The sequence below is a fragment of the Microtus oregoni genome, unplaced genomic scaffold (assembly GCF_018167655.1).
Source record: "Microtus oregoni isolate MIOR12 unplaced genomic scaffold, Mior012 000063F_ref0000156, whole genome shotgun sequence".
Lineage (NCBI taxonomy): Eukaryota > Metazoa > Chordata > Mammalia > Rodentia > Cricetidae > Microtus > Microtus oregoni.
Window position 1 is genome coordinate 5380010 of NW_024543873.1, and position 19431 is coordinate 5399440.

Sequence of the window (19431 nt, forward strand, 5' to 3'; positions counted from 1 at the left end):
GGCATAATGTGAGCTCTGGGAGGACCAACAGACCACAAAAGACAGGCCATAGAACAATGGGTAGGCAGCCTAGGGTCCTAAGTGACATAAAGTTAATGTGGTTGCCTACCTGGGGTCAGGAGAGTAGGAGAATGGCAGTGGGAGACTAGGGATGGCCCAGCTCAGGTCCTTCTAAACAGGATGTGACCAACAATGTGTGGTCCATTATAGCTGGATCAGATTAAAATAGTCTCAAGACTTCCTCTGCAGGGTAGCATGCAGAGTGTTCTAACCACATCCTCTAGTAAACATTCAACTTATCTTTGTTATCTATCTATCTATCTATCTATCTATCTATCTATCTAACTCTATCTCTCTTTGTCTATCTCTCCCTTCCTTCCTTTCTTAATTTTTTTGATTTCGACCTTCCTTCTTTTGTTTCTGAGTTTCTCTGTGTAGCCCTGAATATCCTGGAACATTCTCTATAAACCAGACTGGACAAGAACTCAGAGATTCATGTGTCTCTGCCTTCAGATTGATAGGATTAATGGCGTGTACCACCATAACTGACAAACTTCAGCTGTTTCTTAAACTTCATTACATATTCTTGCATCTTATACACCTACTTACTTATAAGAGATTGAATTTTAAGTAAGCTGGACTTCTCAGAAAAGCACAACGTTTTTCTAGAAGTATCCATCCTAGGGGGAGCACAAAGGAGATATGGACAGTGAGAAGAGAAATTTCGGCTGTGTGCCCACTAGAATCCAGGTTGCTGCATCTCAACTTGGCCAGTCTGTTTTGCCTCCTTCATTGCTGTGCTTACACTCTTGAGTACTTAACCAACTACTGCATCCTATCAGAATTCTTCTCTTTTGAGAACAAGAAGGATCAAATGAACAAATGAATGAAATAAAGACACAGAAAGATGAAAGGAAGAAAGAGAGAAAGGAAGGAAGAGACTGCTGGTAAGGTCAAGAGCAGAGAAAAAGAGAGATCCTCTCCACTTAGTAAGAACACCCGCAAGGAAACTGGAAGTAGGAGTCAGGAGGCCGGAATTAGGTTGAGCAATGTCAGCTGATTTCTTAGCACTGATACCTGGACCTCCTTTCAGGCTAATCAAATTAGACCTTGGGCATAAGGTACATAATTCTCTCTCTCTCTCTCTCTCTCTCTCTCTCTCTCCCTCCCTCCCTCCCTCCCTCCCTCTCCCTCTCCCTCCCTCCCTCCCACTCTCCCTCTCTCCCTCTCTCCCCCTCCCCCTCTCTCTCTCTCCCTCTCCCTCCCTCTCTCCCTCTCCATCCTCTGGGTGTTGGGGGGAGGTTGTTGTGAGGTTGTAGTGATGTGTGGGATATGTAAGCTCCTAGTATGATCTCACAGCGTATCCAGGGAAGAGAATAACCACACCGGGTGATCAAATACAGGTGTGTGTGTAGCAGTGGTGTGCGTGGGTGGGTGTGGGTTTCTGTGCACACTTCTGGTAGATGCCTAAGGACAGCGATGGGTGTGTTTTCTCAGGTGCTGTCCACTTTTTTTCTGAGACAGGGTCTTCATTGGCCTGAAGCCGACAAAATGGGGTAAGTGGTCTGACTGGTAAACCCAAGGAACATTACGACTGCACAGTTTTTGGCTGGATTTTATGTACAGACTACCAGAACTGGAGTTTTTACTTAGATTCTAGGGGTGGAATTTGTGTCCTCTGCTTGCAAAGAGAGCAGCTTGCTAACTGAGCTATCCTTCAGATGCTAGGATGAAGTTTTATTTGGGATACAATATAATCAAACATGTAGTTTTAAAAAAAGTGGATGTACTAAAAAAAGTGGCTATATTCTGAAAACTTTAACTTAGACCCTGAGAGTTAAGTGTTTCCCAAATCAGCTAGGCCTCCAAAAGACCAAGGTATTATTCCACCAAAACCCAACATGGTGAGCCAAAGAGTTTAAAACTTACAGCTAACGGATGAGGGATTACTTACAGGTGCAGAGCAGCGACTGACTGCTGTGTGGAAGAAGGATTCCTTCTCTGTAGCTGGGTAGATGGAAGTGCCTGCCCTGTCAGTCGACCGTCCACACTCTTGGTACTCTAGCATCTCCAGAGGCGAGGAAACCACATGTAACTGGGACAGAATCTCACACAGCTGAAAAGGAGATGCTTCAAGGAGAGGCTGGAATCTCTGGTGAGAGTCTAATGACACCTGCCCCAAGTCTTGTATAAAGAAATTTCAGCAGGCAGGTGGTGGTAGGGTGTATAACAGGGAAGCTGGGTTAGTCATGGAAAGCAGGCCAGTAAGCAGCATTCCCGGCATGGCCTCTGTATACTGGTATATTTGTGTTTAAATGAATAAAGCTTGCCTGAAGATCAGCGGGCAAAGCAGCCACACTCATCAGCTATACGGGACAGGGCGGGGTGCGGGGGGGTGGCACACACCTATCATCCTAGAACTGGGAAGACAGAGGCAGGCAAATCTCTGTGATTTCCTGGCTATCCTGGAATATACAAGATTAGTACAGAAACAGATACAGGTGGTGTTGGTTTACACCTTTAATCTCAGTGTTTGGGAGTCACACACTTTTAATCCCAGCACTAGGGAGTTGGAGACAGGAGCAATATGCTGAGCAGAGAGGAAAATAAAGAAGAGATAGGCACTCACTGCAGTGTGGAGTCTGAGGATTCGTGGAGAGAAGATCTCGCCCTTTGAGTCTGAACACTTGGTAGGGTAAAAGGTCTCTCTAGTGTTTGCTGCCTTGCTTTTCTGACCTTCAGCTAGGACCCCATACCTGTCTCTGGGTTTGTATTATTCTGCTACACCTCTGCTTTGATACCTGCTTTGAGATTCCTTCCTTGAGTTCCTTTCACAAAGGACTACAACTGTAAACTTAAATAAATCTTTTCAACTTGACTTTGAACACAGTGATTACAATTTAAACCTAAGACAGCATATTCCCAATTGAGGGATAAACCAGACACCTTAAACCTCACATTTGAGCCATCCATAATCTTCAGTGTGTCACATACCCTGCATTCAGAGCCCCTAACCACCATAAGGCCACTTCCTTTTAAGAAAATTTTTTTAATTTTAGAGATTTATATTTTACGGAAAATTCGCAAAAAAAAAGACAGAATATTCACAAATGCCATTCAGCTGGTTGATTCTTTTTTTACTACTTTGAGTGGATGTATCACAATTGTTGAGCCAATCAAGGCATTCCTAATTATTGAATACATGGTTTATTGAGATTTCCTCAACTTTTATCATTACTCTTTACCATTGTCCATTACAAAATCCCACGAGGAGCCTAATTCATACAACAGTGGTTCACATGGCTTTCCTGTAAGACCATGTTGTGTGTGTGTGTGTGTGTGTGTGTGTGTGTGTGTAGTTTGTGCTGAGTAATCATTTCTTAGACTTCTAGGGTAAAATGAAACGTTAGTGTGTTGCATCCTTCCCTCCTGTCTTTATCTCAATGGAGTCACCTTTGGGAAGAGCATATGCACATTACACCTTGATGAGGCTTCCATGAGACGTTCTTTTCTGAAGTACATCACCTCCATCAAGGTTGCAGAGAACATCAAGTTCTTCAGGTTGTATATTGTTCATTTTATAAAAGCTACCTCCAGAAATGGAAGCCTCACAGACATGGTGGCTGTCCTTGTGTTATTGTCAACCTACCACAGTGTCTACTGAGAGGGAAGCCTCTACTGAGAAACTGCCAACATCAGAATAGGAGGTTGGTCTTTGGACACGTCTGTGTGTGGTTTCCTTGATTATTAACTCACATAAGAGGTCCTGGTCCGCTGTAGGCAATACCATTCCTAGGGAGGAGGTTCTGGGTTAGATAAAAGTACCAGGGAAGCATGAGCCTATGAGCAAGCCAGAGAAGGGACAAAGAAACAGCGCTCTTCCTTCCAGGCTTCCTTCCTGCAGGTTCCTGCCTGGAGTTCCTGCCCGCATTTCCCCAAGGATGAACTGTGACTTGGAAGCTTGTGCAAATAAACACTTTCTTCTCTAAGCTGATTTTGTGTTGGAGTTTTTACAACAGCACCAGAAACTGCTACTGTGGCCCACCCTGTTGGCAGGAAAGGGCAAGGGAAGGCACATTCCAGACTAGTCTGGGCTACATAATGAAACACTGAATCAAAAACTAAAACCAAAACCATAGTGATAACCACAAAATGAAAGTGTAAATCCACTCTTAGGAATACAGGTCGCTGAACAACAGTATTCTGCTGTGTCATGGTATGCCAATGCCTGTCTCTAATGTTCTTTCTCTCCTCTCAGAGTCATCGAAGTCCTCCTGTCTCTTGGGCTTTCTCTAATACTACTGCAGGTATGACGTGAATTGACCTACCATGCATTCCTTTAAAGGGACCATGGAATTGATTTTTCGTGTGAGTGGAAAAAGTGAGTGAAAAAAAGCCTCATTTGTATACATGGATAGCCGGAAATCCCAAGACCACGTATTGAAAAGATGGCCACTCCCCACCATCCACTTGAGGTGCTAGCACATCTAGTATGATGTGTTTTATTAAAAAAGCAGTGACTTTCTCATCAGTGACCTTGGACCCTAGAAGAGAGGGAGGGCGTATTTTACCAATAAGCTAGAATTAAGCAGACCAGCTGAAGAAAACGGATATAATTTAGTAATTGAAAAGGATTAACTCACAGGACCGGGTAAAGTTTCCCAGGTCCAAAACCAGTCTGGCTAATGCAGCAAGAAGAGTGCAAAAGAGAGCAAGGGCAGCTGGATTCCCAGGTTTTCTTCCCTGGCAGCCACACCCTAGCCAAAAGAGATTGGCCGAGCTTCCCTATCAAGAGAGCAACTTCCTCTAAAAGGTGGTGACAGAAAAAGTTAACTCAGTCTCTTACCCATTGAAAACATTCTCCAAGCCTGAAGGTGACAGAGATGTTTTCAGAAAGAAAGAAAAGTAAGAGTCCTGGGAACAAGAGGAATACACAAATATAAACAATCAGAAATTCTTCTGGTTGAAGAAAAAGACCAGAAACAACAAAATCCTTTGGTGCAAATAAAGACCATCAGAAGGCATGAATGTCATCTTAATACCAAGTTCCCTATTTCCACTTTTTTTAAAAAATACACACAGGGTCTGGCAAGATGGCCCTGTGCTTACAGATGCTTGCGCCAAGCACAATGGCCTGAGTTTGCCTTCCTGGGTACAGTGAAAAGAAGAAGTGACTCCTAAAAGTAGCCTGCTAACTCCACGTGTATATTGTGACACACATGAATAAATACATGTGGACAAACTGTAAAATATATGTGAATTCTAAAAAGCAAATAATGATGTTTTAGGTATGTTTAACATATATGCACATGAACTAACCAGTGTATTGTAGAATAAAGAGCACTAGAAAATGGCAAAGGTATTTCTATTGTTAAATATTTTACTTTTAAAATGATTTCACCCTGCAATCCATACTGCACTGAACCTCACCATGTGTCCCCGGCTGGCCTCAAACTCATGTCCAACCCTTTGCTTCCACTTCTTGAGTCCTGGGATTACAGATGTGAGGCACAACACCTAACATCAGGATTTAAACTCTGGAGAAAGTGTTCAAAGAGCAATACTGTGTAGACTATAAAATAGTAAGGATTTATAATTTATAATCACTAAAATATATCAGAAAGGCTGATGAGAAATGAGAATGCTCTAAAGCTAAAATATTAAAAATAAGAATTAGAGATACAAAATATGAGGGGGATAAGATTGCAAATGATAAAGAATAGAACGTCACAACAGATACATTGGCTATTAATGGATCAAACACTACAAATAAAGAGTAGAACGTCACAACAGATACATTAGCTATTAATGGATCAAACACTGCAAATAAAGAGTAGAGCGTCACAACAGATGCATTAGCTATTAATGGATCAAACACTGCAAATAAAGAGTAGAATGTCACAACAGATACATTAGCTATTAATGGATCAAACACTGCAAATAAAGAGTAGAACGTCACAACAGATACATTAGCTATTAATGGATCAAACACTACAAATAAAGGATAAATATTTTCTGAACAGTTACAAAAGCAAGAACAGTAATATCTTATGAGTAAGATAGAGAGATTAAGAAGTGTGTTTGAGGGCTGGGAGGATGGCTCAGCAGTCAGCATCACTGTCTGCTCTTTCAGAGGACCCGGGTTCAATTCAGAGCACCCACATGGCAGCTCGCAGCTGGCTGTCACTAAAATTCCAGGGGACCTGGCACCCATACACAGGACTATATCATGCAGGTCAAACACAAACACACATAAAATAAAAATAAGCAATTCTCTTTAAAGTAGAAGAAAAGGATGCTGGAGACAGTTGTGAACCTGTCACTGCCTTTAGAATCATTACTGCTAGTTGCTGGGAACAGCTTCTGTTCTCAGTTCAGTTTAGTCTACTTAGATTGTTGGTGGGGTTTGCAAGTTTGCTGTTTGAGCACTTAGCCCCCAGTAGGTGGCACTGTTGGAGGACTGTGGGGAGCATCCCTGGTCTGTAGCATGAGGGCAGGGCCTTTGAAGGCTGTTACACTTACCACTCACTGAATCTGATCTGTAAGCTTTGCATCCTGGCCATTGCCACATGAGGAGTCTCCACCATGTGCCGCGGTCCCCATTAACAGCACCGTGATGGCATTGTGTGACACTTTTCCTGGGTAGGGAACCCATGTCAGACCAAATTGTGGGTGAGGAGTTTACAGAAACAGGGGTGATTCTAAAGCGCTTGTATTACTAAAAGCCCACTCTCTCAAGGGTGAGTACTCATGGAGTCTGCATCTATCTGAATCTCCGGAGGTGGTGGATGACTCCAAAGTAACATCGTTCTCCAGACCTAACAGAGCTGATGCACATAGGACCTCACAGAGACTGTGACATCACTCACGAGATCTGCAGGAGCTCAAGCTAGATAAAATCCCAACATGGAAGGGTGGAAGGTGCCACAAAGCCCTAGACCTAGCCAAGTGGCTATTTGTGATTGATAGCTGCTTGGAGAGGGAAAACAATTTTCTCAATGAAGTGACACTGGGTATAGCAAACACAGCCCTGAAGAGGCCCCATGCCCAGTTGTTTCCAGTATAACTAGGACTCCATGGTTTTGTTTGTTTTAAGCAAGAGACAGAGCATAATGTTAAGTTGGGAAAAGTTAGGGAAGGGAGAAAATATGATAAAAATGAATGAAAAATTTAAAAATAAAGAAAAATGAAAAGTAAAATATAATGTTGAGGTGGGGCTGAGGGGATGGCTCTTGCAAAAGACCTGACTTCAGTTCCCAGATCCCAAATGGTGACTCACAATGGCCTGTTATCTAGTTCCAAGCAATCTGACACCATCTTATGACATATGTGGGCAAATCCACAAAGACACACCGAGATAAAATATCCCTACACATAAAATTAAAATAAACAAAACATGAAATAATAAGATACAACTATTGGTTTCGATAGTGCTCTTAGTCATAGGACCTGAGTTCAGTTTGCAGAACCCACTAAAAGCCATCTGTAATGTGAGGCCACCCTGTGCTATTAAACCCATGTTAAATAGCAAGACATACACACACAAACACACACACACACACATACACACACACACTCACATTCTGCACATATCTGTACATTTATATATCTACTTTACTATTAGTGTGATTCCATATCACAAGTATTGTTGCCATCCACATTGTACACAAGAAAGGAAAGGCCCAGAGAGGCTGAATAAGTAGCTCGCAAGTCACAGAGCAACTAAGATGTTACCCATATTTAGTCATGTCTCCTAATCATGTTGATCATTGTGAGGTCAGGAGGCAACCTGGGCCCTCAGTGTTTAACCATATGAAGGAGGCAGTAGATACAGGAAACTGAGAAACACCCAAATTGGCACATTCACGGCTCATGTCCTAGGGTCTGGCAACTACTCAGTCTCAGCTCTATGATTTTCAAAAGGATCAGAAAATCAAGGCAGGAGATCCCGGGTGGGCCAGATACTGGTTCTCAGACTTTATTCACTGCAAGGGGTATATGAAAGAGAAATATGTGTGTGAGGGGAAAGTATGAGGACACTCATTTGTCTGCCTTCCTAATTTCCTGCCCCCAGGTAGCCACACCCTAGCCTAATGTGATTGGCCAAACTTCCCATCAAGAGAGAAACTTCCTCTAAAAGGTGGTGACTGAAAAACTTACCTTAGTGTGTGGGTGCACCCCTCGCGGTCACCCACACACTGAGACAATGGGGATGTTCTACTGGGAACTCACCAAGACCAGCTGGTCTGGGTCTGGAAAAGCCTGGGATAAAACCAGACTCTCTGAACACAGGGGACAAGGAGGACTACTGAGAACTCAAGAACAATGGCAATGGGTTTCTGATCCTACTGCACGCACTGGCTTTGTGGGAGCCTAGGCAGTTTGGATGCTCAACTTACTAGACCTGGATGGAGGTGGGGGTTCCTTGGACTTCCCACAGGACGGGGAACCCTGATTGCTTTTCGGGCTGAGGGGGGGGACTTAATTGGGGGAGGGGGAGGGAAATGGGAGGCGGTGGCAGGGAAAAGACAGACATCTTTAATAAATAAATAAATTAAAAAAAAGAAAAAAAAAGAAAAACTTAACTCAGTCTCTTATCCATTGAAAACATTCTTCCTGCCTGAAGGTGATGTAGATGATTTCAAAAAGAACGAAAAGAGCCAGGCGATGGTGGCGCACGCCTTTAATCCCAGCACTCGGGAGGCAGAGGCAGGCGGATCTCTGTGAGTTCGAGACCAGCCTGGTCTACAGAGCTAGTTCCAGGACAGGCTCCAAAGCCATAGAGAAACCCTGTCTCGAAAAACCAAAAAAAAAAAAAAAAAAAAAAAAAAAAAAAAAAAAAAAAGAACGAAAAGAAAGATTCCTGGGAACAAGTAGAAGTATGCAAATATAAACAATCAGAAAATATTCAGGCTGCAGAAAAAGAATACCACAGATAACAACATCTTTTTGTGAAAATTAAGCCCATCAGAATGCTTGAATGTCATCTTAATACCAAGTTCCCTATTTCCACTTTTTCCTTTAAATACTCAGAGGGCCTGGCATGATGGCTCAGTGCCTACACATGCTTGCGCCCACCAAGATGGCCTCAGTTTGCCTCCCTGTGTACACTGAAGAAAGAACTGACTCCTAAAAGTTGCCTGCTACCTCCATGTGTATACTGAGACAAACATGCATAAACACATGTGCACAAAATGTAAAATATATTAAATGCTTAAAAGCAAATAATGATATTTTAGGTATTTTTAACATATATGCACATGAATTAACTACAGTGTATTGTAGAATAAAAAGCACTAGAAAATGGCAAAAGAGTTTCTATTGTTAAAAAGCTTTACTTTTGAAATTCGATCTTACCGTGTAACCCATACTGGCCTGAACCTCACTATGTGCCCCAGCTGGCCTCATATTCATGTCAAACTCTTGGCTTCCACTTCTTGAGTCCTGGGATTACAGGTGTGAGGCATGACACCCACCATCAGGTTTATTGTGTGGAGAAGAGACAAAAAGCAATACTGTGTAGACTATAAAATAGTAAGGACATATAAGTTATAATCTCTATAACATATCATAAAGGCTGATGAGAAATTATAGAGTTCTAAAGCTAAAATATTAAAAATAAGAATTAGAGATACAAAATATGAGGGGGATCGGAGTACAAATGATAAAGAATAGAAGGTCACAACAGATACATTAGCTATTAATGGATCAAACACTATAAATAAAGGAGGAATATTTTATGAACAGATACAGAAGCAAGAACAGTAATACCTTATCAGTAAGATAGAGAGTTTAAGAAGTGTGTTTGAGGGCTGGGAGGATGGCTCAGCAGTCAGCATCACTGCCTGCTCTTCCAGAGGACCAGGGTTCAATTCCCAGCACCCACATGGCAGCTGGAAGCTGTCTGTCACTACAATTCTAGGGAACCCGGCACCCTTACAAAGGCCCATATCATGCAGGAAAAACACTAACACACGTAAAATAAGAATAAGTAATTCTCTTTAAAGTAGAAGAAAAAGATGCTGGAGAAAGTTGTGAACCTGTCACTGCCTTTAGAATCATTTACTGCTACTTGCTGGGAACAGCTTCTGTTCTCAGTTCAGTTTAGTCTACTTAGATTGTTGGTGGGGTTTGCAAGTTTGCAGTTTGAGCACTTAGCCCCCAGTAGGTGGCACTGTTGGAGGACTGTGGGGAGCATCCCAGGCCTGTAGCATGAGGGAAGGGCCTTTGAAGGCTGTTACACTTACCACTCACTGAATCTGATCTGTAAGTTTTGCATCCTGTCCATTGCCACATGAGGAGTCTCCACCATGTGCCGCGGTCCCCATTAACAGCACCGTGATGGCATTCTGTGACACTTTTTCTGGGTAGGGAACCTATGCCAGACCAAATTGTGGGTGAGGACTTAACACAACAGGGGTGATTCTGAAGCACTTGCATCACTAAAAGCCCACTCGGTCACGGGTGATAACTCACTGAGTCTGCATCTATCTGAATCTCCAGAGGTGGTGGATGACTCCAAAGGAACATCGTTCTCCAGACCCAACAGAACTGATGCACATAGGACCCCACAGGGACTGTGAGATCACTCACAAGATCGGCAGGAGCTCAAGCCAGATAAAATCCCTGCATGGAGGAGGGGAAGTGGTCACAAAGCCCTACACCTAGCCAAGTAGCTATATGTGATGGATAGCTGCTTTCTTAATGGAGTGACACTGAGTAGAGCAAACACACCCCAGAACAGGCCCCATGCCCAGTAGTTTCCAGTATATATAGGACTCCATGGTTTTGTTTTTGACATATAAACAGACTGTTTTGTTTGTTTTAAGCAAGAGAAAGAGCAGGACGTTGCTTTAGGGGTTGTTAGGGAAGAGTGAAATATGATAAAAATAAATAAAAACTTTAAAAATACGGAAAAAATTAAAAATAAAATATATATGTTGCGGCGAATCTGAGGGGATGGCTCTTCCAGAGGCCCTGACTTCAGTCCACAGACCCCAAGTGGTGGCTCACAACTGCCTGTTATTCCGGTTCCAAGGGGTCTGACTCCATCTTATGAGCTCCGTGGGCAAATCCAAAGACACAAATGCAAGTAAAATATCCATACACATGAAATTAAAATAAACAAAACCTGCAATAATAATAAGATATACCGGTTGTTCTGGATAGTGCTTCTAGCCAGAGGACCTGAGTTCAGTTTGCATTACCTACTGACAGGCATCTGTAACTGTGAGAGGCCACTCTGGGCTATTTAGCCCATGATTATTTAGCCCATGGTACATAGCAGGACATACGTACATACATACACACAACACATTGTCTACATAGTCTGAACATTTATAAATTTCCTTCATCATTATAGTGATTCCATATCACAAGTATTGTTGCCATCCACAACACAATTTTGTGTGCCTCCCTACTTTCTGAGGTGGACCAGGACAAAGTCTACCTGTGCTTAGAAATGTTGGCCCAGCCTGAACAGAACAGAAAAGCTTCTCACCAGGATCTCTGTCGACATCCAGTGGTCAAGGATGTGGGGGCCAGCAATGAAGACAGTAAGGACCATGAACAGAAGAGGAGAAGAGCCAGGGCTGTGAGAACAAGACACAGCCAGTCACTGGGAGGAGCTGCTCTGATGCGTTTCCTGGCAACTGTTGTCACGTTACCCACAGTGGGCACTATGTTGCAGAAAACTGATGTCACAAAGCTCCTGAAACTAGAGCTGGAGTCATGAATTCATGTGTTCCAGGTAGAGAACAAGTCTCCACCCATCTAGCCTTGGTCTTGCGGAGATAGGAAACAAAGAAAGGGCCTTAGCCCTGTTCTTCCTGCTTTCTATTGTGGAGGCCTCCGGGCTCGAGATGGCCACACCTGGGAGTCAGAGAATCTTACAGGACCTGCTCTGTAGGGACCATTTCCTTTCTTTGGCCAACAGGGACAGGTAGTACAACCTGCTGCTCTCCCCTCTGTTCAGCATCCCTGGGGCCTTTCTCAGGCCTGACTAACCCCTCATTCTTACCTTCCAGGTTTAAGGTCTGAGGATTCTGCCTCCTCTCCAAGCTGAAGCTATCCTCCTACTACTGCAGTCGGCTTCAGTGCCCTTCGCGGCCATGGCCAGACCAACTCGTTCTGTCCCAATGGTCCCAGATAGGATGTGTTGCTCACTCTTGCTTAAAATGCTTTTGTTGGTCAGGCTTGAAACATGAGCAAGAAAGTAACTTCCAGATGGCTAGACTCACCCTGACTGGTGTACAGTTTCATCATCTTCTCTTTCCACTCAGCATGATTCTGGGAAAACTGTGTTGGCTGTCGCTGGCTGCTTTCTTCTCTGAGAGCTGGTGCACTGCCCCAAATGAGCTGAGGAATAACCAAGATCTGAGTCAGATGTCCGGACACCAGACTGTCTCCATTGTGCTGAAGGAAAAACACTAAAATGACCTTGTATTTGGAGTATGATGTCAGTTGCCAGTGAAGCTATTAGGATAACGTGAGCTCAGGGAGGGACCAACAGACCACATACAATGGGTAGGCAGCCTAAGATCCTGAGATGGCATGAAGATAATGGTGGTGGCCTACTTGGGGTCAAGAGAGAAGGAGAATGGAAGTGGGAGACTCTGGAAGAGTCAGCTCAGGACTTTCCAAATAGGATGTGACCAACAATGGGGGCGGTGGTCCATATTAGCTGGATCAGATTAAAACAGCCTCAAGAAATCCTGTGCAGGGTGGCGTCTAGAGTACTCTAACCCTTTCCCCTAGTAAACTTTCAATTTAGCTGTAATCTATCTATCTATCTTTCTTTCTTTCTTCCTTTCTTTCTTTGTTCCTTCCTTCTCTTTCTTCCTTGCTCCCATCCTTCCTTCTTTCTTTCCTTCCTTCTTTCTTGTTTATCTGAGTTTCTCTGTGTAGCCCTGGCTGTCCTGAAACATTATCTCCAAACCAGATTGGCCGACAACTCAGAGATTCATCTGCCTCTGCCTCCAGAGTTCTGAGGTTAAAGGTGTGCACCACCATGCCTGGCAAGCATCAGCTGTTTCTTAAACTTCTATTCATATTCTTGCATCTTATACACCTACTTACGTATAACAGATTGAATTCTAGGTAAGCTTGGCTTCTGAGAAAAGCACAGCCTTTTCCAAGGAGTATCTATTCTAGGGAGAGCACAAAGGAGACATGGACAGTGAGAAGAGAAATTGAGGCCCTGTGCCCATGAGAATTGGGGTTGCTGTATCTCAACTTGGCCAGTTTGCTTTGCCTCCTTGATTGCTCTGCTGACACTCTTGAGTACTTGTCCAACCACTGCATCCTATCTGAATTCTTCTCTTTTGAGAACAAGAAGGATCAAATGAAGAAATGAATGAAAGAAAGACAGACAGAAAGAAGAAAGGAAAGAAGCGAGAAAGGAAGAGACTGCTGCTAAGATCAAGCCCAGAGAAAAAGAGAGATCCTCTCCACTTAATAAGAAAAACCAGTGAGGTAACTGGAAGTTGGAGTCAGGAGGCCGGAACTACATAGGGTAACATCACCTGATTTCTTAGCACTGATACCTGAACCTCCATTCAGGCAAATCAAATTAGACTTTGGGCATAAGGTCCAAAATTCACTCACTCTCCTTCCCACCCTCTGTGTATGGGGACGTAGTTTGAGAGGTTGTAGTGGTGTGTGTGGTATGTAAGCTCCTAATATAATTTCGTGAGGTATCCAGGGAGGAGAATCGCCACACCAGATGATCAAATGTAGGGGTTTGTGTGTAGGTGCGTGTTCACGCGCAAATGTGTCTGTGCAGACTTGTAGTGGATGCCAAAGGAGAGCTTTGGGTGTGTTTTCTCAAGTGCTGTCCACTTTTTTCTCAGACAAATTCTTTAATTTGCCTGAAGCTCACAAAATAGGGTAAGCTATCTGACCGTTAAATCCTAGGAACATTACTTCTCCACAGTTTTGTGCTAGTATTATACAACTGGAGTTTTATGTAGATTCTGGGTTTTGGAAATCAAGCACCTTGCTTACTGAGCTTTCCCGGAAGGTACTAGGATGAAATATTTAATTGGGAAAGAAGATAATGCGTTAGAAATGTGGTTTTAAAAAAAGTGGATGTACTTAAGAAAAAAGTGGGTGTTTCTGCAAACACTGAATTAGACCCTGAGAGTTAAGTGTTTCCCAAATCAGCTAGCGCTCCAACAGACCAAGGTATCATTCCACCAAAATTCAACTTGGTGATCCAAAGTTTAAAACTTACAACTAACGCATGAGGGATTACTTACAGGAGCAAAGCAGCAACTGACTGCTGCGTGGAACAAGGAGGCCTTCTCTGTAACTGGATAGATGGAAGTGCCTGCCATGTCAGTCAACTGCCCAGACTCTCGGTAATCTAGTGTCTCCAGAGGCTACAGAACCACATGTAACTGGGACAGAATCACACACAGCTGAAAAGGAAAAGCCTCATGAGAAGCTGGAATCTCAGGTGAGAGTCTAATGACACCCATCTCTAGCCCAACGCCCTTGTATAAAACTTCAGCAGGCAGGTTGTGGTAGGGCATATAACAAGGAAGGTAAGTAAGCCATGGAAAGCAAGCCAGTAAGCAGCATTCCCGCCATGGCCTCTGTATACTGGTATATTTGTGTTTAAATGAATAAAGCTTGCCTGAAGATCAGCGGACAAAGCAGCCACACTCATCAGCTACACAGGACAGTGGGGTGGTGGCACACAACTATAATCCCAGGACTGGGGAGACAGAGGCAGGCAAATCTCTGTGAGTTCAAGGCTACCCCGGGCTATACAAGATTGATCCAGAAACAGATCCAGGTGTTGGTGGTTTACTCCTTTAATCTCAGTGTTTGAGAGTCACACACTTTTAATCCCAGCACTGGGGATGTAGAGACAGTGGCAATATGCTGGGCAGAGAGATAAATATAAAGGGGAAGAGACAGGAACTCACTGGAGTGTAGAGTCGGAGGATTTGTGGAGACAGCATCTCGCCCTTTGAGTCTGATTACTTGGTAGAGGTAAAAGTTCTCTCTAGTGGTTCCCTGCTTTGCGTTTCTGATCTTCAGCTTGAACCCCAATACCTGCCTCTGGATTTGTATTATTCTGCTACACCTCTGTTGATTCCTGCTTCGAGATTCCTCCTTGAGTTCCTTTCATGATGGACTACAACTGTAAACTTAAATAAACCCTTTCATGTTGCTTTTGACCATAGTGATTACAATTTAAAACTAAGACAGCATATTCCCAAGTGGGGCATAAACCAGACACCTTAAACCTTACATTTGGGCCATCCATAATCTTCAGCATGACACATACCCTGTATTCAGAGCCCCTAACCACCATAAGGCCATTTATCTTTAAGAAAAAAAATTAATTAAAACGGTTTATATTTACAGAAAATTTGCAAAAATAGGACAGAATATTCCCAAATGCCCTGCTCCTGGTTGATTCTTTTGTTACTACTTTGAGTGGATGTGTCACTATTGTCGAGCCAATCAAGGCATTTCTAATTACTAAATCCATGGTTCATTCAGATTTCCTTACCTTTTACGATTACTCTTTACCATTGTCCATTACAAAATCCCGCGAGGAGCCTAATTCCTACAGCCGTGGGTCCCATGGCTTTCCTGCAAGACATTTATATTGTGCTGAGGAATCTTTTATACTTCTAGGGTAAAATGAAACGTTAGTCTGTTGCATCCTTCCATCCTGTCTTTATCTTAATGGTGTCAATTTTAGGGAAGAGCATGTGCACATTAGAGCATGGTCAGGCTTCCGTAAAATGTTCTTTTTTAAAGTAGATCACCTCCGTCAAAGTTGCAGAGAACATGAAGTTTTTCATGTTGTATATTGTTCATTTTATAAAAGCTCCCTCCAAAAATTGAAGCCTCAGAGACACAGTGAATAGAGTGAGAGAGGAGGAAAGCCTCATTTGTATACATGGATAGCCAGAAATCCCAAGACCACGTATTGAAAAGATGGCCAATCCCCTCCATAAACTTGATGTGCTAGCATATCATGCATTACATGTTTTATCAAAAAGCTGTGACTTTCTCATCAGTGACCATGAAAACTAGAAGAGAGCAACTTCCTCTAAAAGGTGGTGACAAAAAAAGTTAACTCAGTCTCTTAGCCATTGAAAACATTCTTCATGCCTGAAGGTGACATAAATGTTTTCAGAAAGAAAGAAAAGTAAGAGTCCTGGGAACAAGCAGAAACACACAAATATATACAATCAGAAATTCTTCAGGTTGAAGAAAAAGAAAATATGAAATAACAACATCCTTTGGTGCAAATAAAGACCATCAGAAGGCTTGAATGTCATTTTAATGCCAAGATCCCTATTTCCACATTTTCCTTTAAAATACACACAGGGCTTGGCAAGATGGCCCAGTGCCTACAGATGCTTGTGCAGAGCATGATGGCCTCGGTTTGCCTCCCTGGGTACAGTAAAAAGAAGTGACTCCTAAAAGTAGCCTTCTACCTCCACGTGTATATTGTGACAGACATGCATAAACACATAAACACAGATAAAATATAAAATATATGTGAATGCTTAAAAGCAAATGATGATATTTTATGTGTGTTTAACACACATGCACGTGGATTATCTATAGGGTGCTGTAGAATAAAGAGCACTAGAAAATGGCAAATGTATTACTATTGTTAAATATTTTTCTTTTGCAATATGATCTCACCCTATAACCCATAATGGCCTGAACCTCACCATGTGTCCACGGCTGACCTCAAACTCATGTCCAACCCTTTGCTTCCACTTCTTGAGTTCTGGGATTACAGGTGTGAGGCACCACACCTAACATCAGGATTTAAACTCTGGAGAAAGTGGTCAAAAAGCAATACTGTGTAGACTATTAAATAGTAAGGACATATAATTTATAATCACTAAAATATATCAGAAAGGCTGATGAGAAATTATAGATTTCTAAAGCTTAAACATTAATAATAAGAATTAGAGAAACAAAATATGAGGGGGATAAAGAAGTCAAGAAACTAGATATCAAGAGAACAAATATCACAATTAAAAATGGTTATAGATATAAGCAGAGAATTCTCTTTAGAGGAAACTCAGATGGCTAAGAAACACTTAAAGAAATGTTTAACATCCTTAGCCATCAGGGAAATGTAAACAAAAACTACTTTGATGTTTCTTCTTACAACTGTCAGAATGGCCACGATCAATAAAAGAAGTGACAGCTCATGCTGCTGAGGATGTGGAGTAAGAGGAACACTCCTCTGTTACTGGTGGGAGTGCAAACTTGTACAGCCACTGTGGAAATCAATGTAGTGGTCCCTTAGAAAGTTGGGAATCCATCTACTTCAAGACCACTATAGGACTCTTGGGCAAATACCCAAAGGCTTCATCCCACCACAGAGACACTTGCTCAACCATAATATCCAGAAATGGTGGCCAACCTGGATGTCCCTCAACAGAAGAAGTGCTGAAGAAAATGTGGTACATTGACACAATGGAGTATTACTCAGCTGCTAAGAAAATGGCATCATGAAATTTTCAGGAAAATGGATGGAACTAGAAAAAAATCAACTTGAGTGAGGTAACCCAGACCCAGAAAAACAAATATGGTGTGTGTTCACTTATATGTGGATATTAGCTGTACGTCATTGATAACCAAGCTACAATCCATACTATCAGAGAAGGTGGGTGTAGAGTAAGAGACTATAGGGAACAGATAGATCTCATTAGATAAGAAATTGAACAATATATATGTATAGAAAGGAAAGCTGGAATTGGAGGATCGAGTGAGGAGTGGGAATCGAGGGGGTTGTGGGAAGGAATATGGGGTAAAAACAGGTAAAATTAAGGGGCATTTCAGGGGTAGTATGGAAAAATACAGTAGAAATTAATATATATACATATATGAAGGCAATCCAGATGAAATCACCAAATAGTGGAGGAGACAGAGTCACCAAATGAAGCTTCCAGTATCAGGATTGGGTTATCTAATTGAGTTGTTGGCCAAAGGGGTTCCATGAGAAATGGCAAACAACTCAGACTATTGCCAAGATTGTAGGTTTCTCTCTGTAAACCGAGAGCGAGGCTCCATTGATGAAGACAACACCCACACAAGTCAATAAACATGTCAAGCTGGTGCATACATAAAGTCTTCACCCCCATGTTCCAGTGTCTCCGATACAGTATGGTATTCTGTATGTTATCAGAAGAGAAACGTAACCATCGAGTGAGCTACAAACCATTCGTCTACAGAGGTGTGCTCTCTGCAAGATATACGAGGGCAGTGGTGGCACAGTGCTTGTGGGAGTAACCAAACAAGAACTGATTTAACCTAGGGTTCATTCCATGAGACGGAACCCATACCTCACACTGCATGGGTGAACAAAAAGCTGAGATTGGAAAGCCAAGAAACCTAGGGCAAAATCAAATACTTCTAATATTGAAGAAGAAAAGAATGTAGTGATGACGCCTAATGATATTCTGCTAGACTCATCACCAGAGAAGCTTCCTCCTGCAACAGATGAGAACAAACATTTTTACTTTCTGCTTTCAGGACACATGTGGTCCATTGTGCTCTGTTTTTTTCCTCTCCATCCTCAAGACCTCTTCCTCTCCTCTCAAGTTCCCCTTTCTATTTTAATGCCCTACATATGTATGTGAATATGCACACACATATACAGACATTTAACTCTAGAATGTATACATGAGGAAAAATGAGATATTTTGCTTATCTTAATATTTAGATGTTTGTAGAAATGTCTGTGTGTACATCACATGTGTGTGGGTGCCCTAGGAAGGCAGAAAAGAATTTTGGGTCTACTGGAGCTGATGTTACAGACACTTGTGAGTGGCCAAATGTGGATGCTAGAAACTGAACTCCAATCCTCTGAAAGAACAGTAAGTGTTCTTAACTGCTGAGCCATCTCTTCAGTCCCTTTTGCTCGTAAAATACATTTATCACCATCATTAGTGGTGGTGGTGGTTGTGGTAGTGGTGGTGGTGGTGGTGGTGGTGGTGTGTGTGTGTGTATGTGGTATGTGCCATGACCTGTGTGTAAAAGTAAGAGGGCAGACAACTTTTTAGGAGTTGTTTCTTTCCTTCCACTGTGTTTGGAAGTAAGTTCTCCCTTGAAGTTTGTCATACTGAGTTCCCCAAACTAATTGAGCCACTACATTTATCCATTTATAAAAGACCTAAAAAGACAAACTACTCAGGATCTGGGAGGAGAACCTACAAGTACCACTTTACTAAGCTAGATATCAATTTTTATATACATATATATGCTGTGATAATTGTATTTTAATGGCTACAGGAAAAACCTTTTTGGCAAATAATTACATAATATAAAGTCTAGTCTTTTTAGGCACATTTAGTGACATTTAAAGTCGCTTTTCAAAATAAAAGATCAAAGAAAGGGAAAACTTTCAAAAAAGAAATTCTCATTTGCAAATCATGA

General features: G+C 42.3%; 1 long non-coding RNA gene across 2 annotated transcripts in view; it reads right to left on the minus strand.

Annotated features, from left to right (window-relative positions):
• The window catches only part of LOC121439890, a 31120-nt gene extending 15534 nt beyond the window's left edge, over positions 1–15586 (minus strand). The window contains exons 1-3 of one of the 2 annotated variants that reach the window (XR_005973301.1): positions 15527–15586; positions 14259–14420; positions 12337–12357 (exon numbers count right to left, since the gene is read on the minus strand). This is a non-coding gene — a long non-coding RNA (uncharacterized LOC121439890). Of the gene's footprint in view, positions 1–12336; positions 12358–14258; positions 14421–15526 lie in introns of those variants that run through there. The other variant, XR_005973300.1, reaches the window with a different exon arrangement.
• Between the last annotated feature and the right edge of the window lie 3845 nt (positions 15587–19431).